The sequence below is a fragment of the Protopterus annectens genome, chromosome 16.part0, assembly GCF_019279795.1.
Source record: "Protopterus annectens isolate FY-2018-M chromosome 16.part0, PAN1.0, whole genome shotgun sequence".
Classification (NCBI taxonomy): domain Eukaryota; kingdom Metazoa; phylum Chordata; order Ceratodontiformes; family Protopteridae; genus Protopterus; species Protopterus annectens.
The window spans coordinates 1,780,204-1,790,141 of NC_056750.1; the positions used below are offsets into that span (position 1 = coordinate 1,780,204).

Here is a 9,938-nt window from a genome sequence, read left to right on the forward strand (position 1 = left end):
TCTATGAACCTATGAACCTTCTACATCTGTATGACACACTGCCATAGATGGAACTGTCCTAACTTTGTAGCGTTTGTGTTCATTTTGGTAAAAGAAAATTTCCTGTTCAACTTGGTGACTGTCTATGTAATGTCTGGTTGGTAGTGTGTAAAGCAGTTGTTTCTTATTGATAAATAACAAAACCAGCCTCACATAATGCTACCACTCCACTGAATCAAACACATAAACACACAAAGACATACTCGGAGGCTCTGAGTAAAAATTTACCTAAACAGCAGAGGCCTCCAAAGCAGACACCCAAACAACTGCTACCTCAAGACACCCCACAAGCAACACATAAACCACAAAAGCAGTGTGCAAAGCAGTCACAGCCCTTAAGGCCAAATACAACAACAAACATACTTGTCATAGGTGACTCCATAGTCAGACACACTGACGTCCCACTCACCAGGCTGAACAAGGAGAGGGTCACAGTAAGCTGCCTATCGGGCGCTAGAATCCGCCACATAACACAAGCACTCGGGTCACTCCACGGCAAGTACAAATATGACACAGTCATTGTCCATGCTGGTGTGAACGACCTGAGACGTACCTCCCTGGACTACATGAAAAGAGACATAGAGGAGCTCTCTGATTATGTAGCCCAGGCAGGTATGACCCTAACCCTGAGCAGTATCCTTCCTTCACCAAGAATGATGCCACAATATAGAGACAAGATGATCAGCTTTAACAATTGGCTTAATGGCTGGTGTCATTCAAAGGGGATCCAGTGTCTGTCTGCCTGGGATGACATGCTTGACAAGCCACGCTGCTTCGCAAGGGACGGCTTGCACCTGTCACACCTGGGATTCCGAATATTGGCTAAGGCTCTTGCCACCCCCATAGTGCCTTTTTTAGGCAAGGCTCAAATTCTAAACCTACCACCCTAGAAAACAAAAATGGGAAGAAACTAAGGGTAATGCTGCTCAATGCCAGAAGTCTAAATCTCAAAATGCACGCACTCGAGGCCCTTCTCAGTATGGAGAACATCGATGTCTGTGCTGTAACTGAAACCTGGTTCAAGGCTCCTGAGAGCACCCCGGCACTATTAGGTTTTACCTCATATCATGCGTTCCAGCCCCAAAACCCGGACCACACCACAAAAGGAGGGGATGTATCCATATTCATAAAGGATACCCACACCTCCAGGTTGGTGGCAACGCATGAAGCTTTGGAAACCATCCAGGTGCAACTAACCATAGGCAAAACTGCTCTACAAATTGTAGCATGCTACAGGCCACCCTCTCAAACTCAGGAACCCCACACAGCCTTCCTGAAGACACTGGAGGGTATAAATGTATCTCCAAACACCATCATATTGGGTGACTTCAACTACCCGAATATAGACTGGGAACATTACTCAAGCCCTAACTTTCTAGCCCAACGGTTCCTGGAGTTCATAAATTCAAATGCCATGGAACAGCTAGTCACTGTTCCCACGAGAGGAGAAAATATACTAGATCTCATTGTCACAAACATGGGGACAAAATGCTCCACACCGGAAGTATATCCCTCATTGGTGAGATCTGATCATAAACTAATCTCACTGGAAATCCACATCCCGCCCCACCCCAAACAAAAAGACCATAGTGAAGAACTTCTCTAAAGCAAACTTCACACTACTCAAGACCGGTGTGGTATCCTTCAAGGCCCCTGAGCCAGTGGAAACCACAACCCAAGCTGCGGAAGCCCTTACAAATGCCTTCTATGAACACCTCCAGGACTGCATGGATCAGGCAATCCCAAATAAAACCAAGACTCTTTCCACAAAGGGCAAACGTCCAGTCTGGTGGACCCCAGCCATTAACAAACTTTACAATAAGAGGAGAAAGCTATTACATGATAGAACAAAATCCATAAAAGGGAAGTCACCCCTGATCATTATTAGTAAAAAAAATACGAGCACTCATAAAATCAACTAAGGCCAATTTTGAGAGAAAAATTGCCATGGATTCAAAGGACAATCATAAGGCCTTTTTCATCTATGTTAAGAACCTGGGTGGAAACTCCCAGATATGCTCAGAATTAGTCCAAAATGATACAAAAATCACTGAACCCACAGACATAGCCAACATACTGGCAGACAGGTTCAGTGCAAACTTCACCCCCCTCTTCCTAAAGGAGAGATAACTATCCCAGCCGTGTGTAGCCTCCCGGACATCTCAAATGTGCAGGTGAAAGCTGCTCTCTCTAAAGCTAAAAACACAGCATCAATGGGACTGGATGGTGTCCCCGGCTGTGTGCTACACAAGCTAAATGAGGAATTAAACCCGCACATAAGGCAGCTGTTTAATCTCAGCCTTACCACAGGATACGTGCCCAAAGAGTGGCGACGGCAACTGTGGTCCCACTCCACAAAGGCGGCCTCACGGACCCTGGTAATTACCGCCCCATAAGCTTAACAAGTCTAGTCTGCAAAGCTATGGAGAGGATCATAATGGAGCTCATAAACAAAGATATAGGGGACTTGCAGACATTGGACCCGACCCAGTTTGGCTTTGTCAAGGGAAGATCATGCCTTTTGAACTTGGTCGACTTCTTGAAACAGTCACCAAGGCCATTGATGAGGAAAGGCAGTCCATACAGCCTACCTTGACCTTGCAAAGGCTTTCGACACAATACCCCACTCGGGTATTGTAGAAAAACTTACCAGCTTAAATGTAAACCCATATGTCACAAGATGGGTTGCAAACTGGCTTAAGGACAGAACCCACAGGGTTAGAGTTGCTGGCGCTGTGTCACACTCCAAGCCGGTCACAAGTGGTGTCCCACAGGGCTCGGTCCTTGGCCCTATTGTTTGGCATCTACTTCTCAGAAGTACAGGCCAACATGGGAGGACTTTGGCTGACAAAGTTTGCAGACGACTGCAAACTGGGCGCCATAGTGGAAAGTGCATCGGACACGGATATCCTTCAGAAGGGACTCACGGAAACAGATAGCTGGTGCCAGAGCCATGGCCTGAAGTTAAACTCCAAAAAATGTATAGTCATACCCTTCGGGAAAAACAAGGTAACCCCAAGCTACCATATAGGTGGCAATCCACTAAGCACAGAAGAGGTTATCAGGGACCTGGGGACCCAGGTTGACAGTGGCCTTTCTTTGACACTCACGTTGCTAAAGTGGTTAGAAAGACCTTCTACATTGCCCACCTGATCATGAAGGGATTCACATCCAGATCTAGTGAGGTCATTGTTCCCCTGTACTCTTCACTTATCAGACCAATGATCGAGTACAATGCCCCATTCGGGATGTATCTCACCCGACATCTGCAGCAATTGGAGAGACCCCAAAAGTTCCTCACCAAAAGGATAAAGGGACTCCAAAATCTGTCATATGCTGCCAGATTGAAGAAACTCCAGCTCTATTCAGTCGCATACCGTCTGCTCAGAGGTGACATGTGCCTGACATACAAGGCCATGTCCAACCCGGAATTAATGGACATGCCCCACCTCAAAAAATCCAAATCCACCAAAACCACTAGAGCAAGCGACTTAAACCTTAGCATGGATATAAATAGGACGTGCTGGAGGGATAGATTTATCACTCAGAGACTCCCTATGCTGTGGAATAAAATCCCGGTCCATGTGAGGCAGAGCACCTCGCTGACTCTGTTCAAGAGAAATCTAGACCTGTGGATGGGAGATCGTAGGTTTACCCCGGGAATCATCTCTGTGTCACTGCTGGACAGAGGCACAACAAACTAATGGGCACAGTATTTTTTCATATAAGGGGTGGCGTAAGCCACAAAAATTTGGGCTAGGCTTATAAATGCCTTAGGGCAGATAGCCTAGTATAAACCTATGAACCTATATAATCATCTAATGAGCTATAATGTGGATAGATTATTTGTAAAATAATAGTGCTCAAAGATAGAATTTATTTTGGCATTGCAGGCACTTTTATGAGAAACAGTTATACTACATATGTGACTAGAGGGCCTTACTGCAGATTAACAGATGTTTTGATGTTTTTCAGAACAATTATACTATAAATTATGTGTATTTGGAAGACACATAACACAGTCGTGCAATATTGTACATGCCCTGGGTGGGGTGGCTTTTGCTTGTGCATTTCTCCTTCAGAAATAAAAACAATGTGCCCAATATTAAACATGAAATCAGTTTTCACAAATTTTACATATTATGATATGGCAGAATGTCTACTTGGGCACACAAAGCTTCATGGTCAGTCCAATCATTTATTCATGACATAGCACTGTACAGTTTGATAATTGTCCTTAGTGTTATGATGTATGTTTCACAAACAACACACACTGAAAATAGTTTTAATCACCATTCTATACGATAAGGCAAACTGTTATTTGTGTACATCTGTCTGACTGGATCCCAATATTAGCAAAGAGTCACACTTGGGTACAGGATGTATTCAGGTAGTTTCATAAGTACATGAATTGTTCAAACCACAATTAGTAATGTAATTGTTTTGTGCCATTCAGAAGTAAGGAATGGTTGAGGGCACTGAAATCTTCAGCATTGCTGTATATTAATCCCTGCCATAAGGCACGACTTTTGTTCACACTGTGAAGCTCATACCCCCACCTTATTTCACAATTCTGCTTCCAATCCAGATAAAATAATGTAAACCATATTTTGCACGAGTAATGCAACAAACCTGTCTGTTTACTCATCTAGGGCATATTTGTATTTTTAAGTATATCAGAATGTCCTTGATACAGGCATAATGCATATATGTAAATAATGGTACAGCTGTTTAAGTACACAAGAAAGTAGGAACGACACTAGGCAAGCAATGATCCATAAGATTCATAGCCATATACATTTTGCAAGACCATGCATGTTAGAAACAACACCAGTATAAATATACTGTGCAAGGAGTACATCATAAAGTTTACCACATACTCAGGAGATGCTTCATATACACTCTGTATTGTGTAAGAAGGCAGTGAAAGCCACGTCATGTTACTAGAGTATGTCACGGCGCAAGACAAATGAAAGCATTTGCCAAGAATGTTTTCATTAATCAAGAACGAAAGTCGGAGGTTTGAAGATGATCAGATACCATCGTAGTTCTGACCATAAACGATGCCAACATTATTCCCATGACCCGCCGGGGAGCTTCTGGGAAACCAAAGTCTTTGGATTCCATGGAGAGTATGGTTGCAAAGCTGAAACTTAAAGGAATTGATGGAAGGGCACCACCAGGAGTGGAGCTTGCAGCTTAATTTGACTCAACACGGGAAACCTCACCCGGCCCGGACACAGAAAGGATTGATAGATTGATAGCTCATTCTCAATTCTGTGGATGGTGGTGCATGGCCGTTCTTAGTTGGTGGAGCAATTTGTCTGGTTAATACCGATAACGAATGAGACTCTGCCATGCTAACTAGTTATGCGGCCCTGTGCGGTCGTCTCCAACTTCTTAGAGGGATAAGTGGCTTTCAGCCACAAGAGGTTGAGCAATCACAGGTCTGTGATGCCCTTAGATGTCCGGGGCTGTATGCATCATGCTACACTGAAATGATCAGCATGTGTCTACCCTTGGCTGACAGGTCCAGGTAATCCGCTGAACCCCATTCGTGATAGGGACCGGAGATTGCAATTATTCCCTATGAGTGAGGAATTCAAAGTAAGTGCAGGTCATAAGCTCCAGTTGATTAAGTCCTTGCCCTTTGTACACTCCACCCATCACTACTACCGAATGAATGGTTTAGTGAGGTCCTCGAACTGGCCCTGCTGGAGTCGGTCACAGCCCCGGGAGTGCACCGAGAAGATGATCAAACTTGACTATCTATAGGAAGTAAAAGTCGTAACAAGGTTTCCGTAGGTGAACCTGCAGAAGGATCATTAACGCAGAGGTTCCTGGGATGGCGCCGTCTCCGGGTACCAGGGCCTCTCCTCGCTCCACCACCCTAACTCTCTACATCTCTCTCCGCATCTCTCTCTGACTCCTGTTTCTCCAAGCGCCCTGGTGGAGGCTGGCAGGACCAAGTCCACGGCACTCCCGGCAGGGCGAGAGGGGAGGGAGTGAGAGGAGGGGTGGTGTCCATCCCCCCCTCACCTCCTGGTGGCAGGAGGGAGGGGGTCCATCTGTGAGGTGGGAGGCATGGGTGCTCCTCCGCTGCCACGAGGGTATGGTGGTGGAGGGTGTGCCTGGCCCAGCAGTGCAGTCCACTGCATGCCCCGGAGGTGGATGGCTCCCCATGCAGCAAGGGGAAGAAGAGGGGGCCATCCTGGCAGTGGGAGATGGCCTCCCCTCCAGCCATGCGACACCACCCCGGGGATGGCACACCAGAGTCCACTCCTCCCAATGGCGGTCGTGGGTACCTGTGAAGGATGCCCAGCTCTGCACGGGGGTGCAGAGGGTCGACGGTGCGGCCGCTTTCCGGCCACCATGGACCTTCCTGCTGTCCTGCAGCACAGGGCCAGTAATCCCGGCCCAGGCACCCATGATGACACCAGTGAAACCTCGTGCAGGCTGTGGTGCCCCCGCCAGATGAGAGCCAGTACAACTCTAAGAGGTGGATCACTTGGCTCGTGTGTCGATAAAGAACGCAGCTAGCTGCGAGAACTAATGTGAATTTCAGGAGACATTGATCATCGACACTTCGAATGCACTTTGTGGCCCCGGATTACTCCCAAGGCTACACTTGTCTGAGGGTTGCTGTGCCCTCCATTATCCTCGGTGATGTCTGACCCACATTCAGGTTGCAACCGGGGAGTCAAGGGAGGCTGCCGTGGGGCCCCCGTCACCCCAGCGAGAGACGCAGATGAAGGAGACAAGTCTCCCGCTTCCCCGAGCCAGAAAGCCTGTCCAAGGATGGGAGGGAGCAGATGCTCGTCCAGCCCCCCCGGAGGATGTCGGTAGTACCACCACTGGGCTGCCCTCCAGGGGTGGAGGCCAACGCCCGCCCTCCCGGCTCCCAGGGGCCCAAGTCTGATGGTGGGGAGCAGACACACGGAGGACTGGGGAGGATGAGGTGTAGTCTGTCCGCCCCCGAGGCCCCCTGCCATCCCACCGCCTCCTGTGACCATGCCCAGAATGCGACTTCAAATCAGATGTGGCAACCCGCTGAATGTGACCCCTTACTGGGAAAAGCCAAAAGACAAACAACAACAACTAAGTGGAGGAAAAGAAACTAACCAGGATTCCCTCAGTAATGGCGAGTGAAGAGCCCAGTGCTGAAGACCCACCCAGGTGATGGGCACAGGGAAATGTGGCGTACAGAAATCTGTCTCCCTGGTGCTGCCCAGGAGGCCAAAACTTTGTGATTGAGGCTCAGCCCACAGACGGTGTGAGGCCGGTGGTGGCCCTGATGTGTCAGATTCAGGTCTTCCTGGAGTTGGGTTGTTTGTGAATGCAGCCCAAAGAGGGTGCTAAACTCCATCTAAGGTGAAACACCGGCAAGAGACTGATAGCAGACAAGTACTGTAAGGGAAAGTTTAAAAGAACTTTGAAAAGAGAGTTCAAGAGGGCATGAAACCATTCAGAGGCAAACGGGTGGGGTCCACGCAGTCTGCCTGGAGGATTCAACCTGGCGGCTGCACCGGCCACCCATGCGAGGTATATCCCCCTCCCCCACTGGGAAGTGGGGGACCATCCTTGGGCACACCGGCCACCATTGTGCACATTTCCTCCATGGCAGTGCACCGCAACCAGCTCTGTGAGGGGAGTGTTACAGCCCGTGGCATCAGCCCTAGCTGTGCCCCAGGGTCATGGGAGATGATTGCTGCCACACCCGCTACAGCCCTCACAGCGGAGGCCAGGGGCCATGGCTCCCAGCAGGACTGTCGAATGGGCCAGACACCACTGGGCCAGCAGACTCGCCTCAGGTGCCTGGGGTCCGCTGTAATGTCAGTGACCCACCCGTCCAATCTTCAAACACGGACCAAGGAGTCTAACAGGTGTGTGAGTCCGAGGGTGGGCAGGAGACCCCATGGCACAATGAAAGTGAGGGCCAGCATGCACTGGCTGAGGCCAGATCCCCCACCCCACACAGGGGGCACACCGCTGGCCCGTCTCATCTATCCCATCGGGGAGGTGGAGCATGAGCACACCTGGTGGGACCCAAAAGATGGTGAACTATACCTGGGCCGGGCGAAGCCAGAGGAAACTCTGGTGGAGGTCCGTAGTGGTCCTGACCTGCAAATCAGTCATCCGACCTTGGTATAGGTGCAAAAGACTAATTGAACCATCTAGTGGCTGGTTCCCTCTGAAGTTTCCTTCAGGATAGCTGGTGGCAGACACAGTTTTATCTGGTAAAGCAAATGATTAGAGGTCTTGGGGCTGAAACAATCTCAACCTATTCTCAAACTTTAAATGGGTAAAAAGCCCGACTCGCTGGCTTGGAGCTGGGGAATGCGAGCACCCAGTGGGCCACTTTTGGTAAGCAGAACTGGAGCTGCAGGATGAATCGAATGCTGGGTTAAGGCACCTGATGCCGACACTCATCAGACCCCAGAAAAAGTGTTGGTTGATATAGACAGCAGGATGGTGGCCATGGAAGTCGGAATCCACTAAGGAGCGGGGTCCGGATGTGACCTGGTGGCAGGACCAACCTCGCGGGAGGAGGTCCCCGGTCCTACCTCTTGCTCTGCACCCCTGGTACCTCTATCCAGATAGCCAAAACCCCTGCAAGCACGGAGGGGGCCGAGGATTGCATACCCGGGCTTAAGGGTCATCCCCAGAGGGGTAACCCAGTGGGGGGCTGCGGTTCCTGGAAGAGGGTGAAGGGCTGTCCGGGGAAGCCAGGTCCAGGTGTCCTGTCTTCTCAGCCCCCAGGGGTGTGGAGATACAGCCACCATGGCTTCTTGCACCTGGGGACATCCACAGGCAGTGGCTCAGTCTCTAGTCTTCCACCCGGCACCGTGGAGATGCGGCTCTGTAAACGGCAGTGCACAGGGTGCGAGTGGCCACATGCCAGGAGGCTGGAAGTGGGTCACATTTGTCGGCACCTGGCATGGTGGGGGAGAGAGATGGATGCAAGTGGCAAAATGCGCAGAGATGCCAGGTCACTGGGCCAACTCCCATGTGAGTTTGAAAGCCCTATGTGGAGAGCAAAGGCAGAATCAGCATCATGGAAGTCTGGATGATGGACTGTCTGAGGCCTCATGGCCCAGCAGAGTTCCACGAGGCTGGTAAGGATTGCAGGGTGGTCTCCCTGAGGGGCTAAAAGTGCACAGTTGAAACAGAATGATTTGGCAGCCTCCAGGAGATATCTAACCTGGGAAAAGAGCTCTCCCACCCAGGTAGAAGTGGAAGCCCAAAGGTGTCCCTCCCCATGGAAGTCTGGAAGAGAGAGAGGCAGAAAGTGGCCAGGGAGGGATCACTCCCGCCTGGGTGAAAGGGTCTGAACCACCCCCCATCCAGGTGGAAATCCTTAAGGGAGCCACTGGTGGAAGGCTGCAGGCGCAAGAGAGCTCCTGCCTGGGTGAGAGGGGGCAGGCAGAGCCCCTGCAATGGAAGTCCTCAAGGGAGCGACTGGTGAGAGTCTGAGGGACCCTGAGAGCTCCTGCCTGGCAAGGGGAAGGCATCTGACCTCACCTGGAACTGTACAGCATCCCTGAAATATCATAAAGTCACTGAAACCCCTCTGGACAGGAAAGCAAGGGGGACATGGAAGCCCCGATAGGAGCAGGCCTTCCCCTCAGCGACCGAGTAGCATTCCGCAGGGCAGGCCAGGACTGGAGGGAGGCCCCAAGAGGCTCTGAGGACACAGGGATATGGCATGGCTCGGCAGCATCCAGGAGATCTAGGGAAAATGGGGACCGTGGTGCTCTGAACCAGAAAGGAGGGGGACGTGGAAATCCCAATGGGAGTGTGCCTACCCCACGGTGGCCGAGAAGAGTTCCACGGGGCTGGCCAGGACCAGAGCGAGGTCTCCCTGAGAGGCTCTGAGGCCACACGGCACAACTCGGCAG

At 50.4% G+C, this 9,938-nt stretch overlaps 1 non-coding gene across 1 annotated transcript; it reads left to right on the top strand.

Moving 5' to 3' along the window:
- Nucleotides 1-6,527: 6,527 nt before the first annotated feature.
- On the top strand, nucleotides 6,528-6,681 carry LOC122791136. The gene has a single exon (XR_006363105.1). It is a non-coding gene; the product is annotated as a 5.8S ribosomal RNA (ribosomal RNA).
- The last annotated feature ends 3,257 nt before the right edge of the window (nucleotides 6,682-9,938 follow it).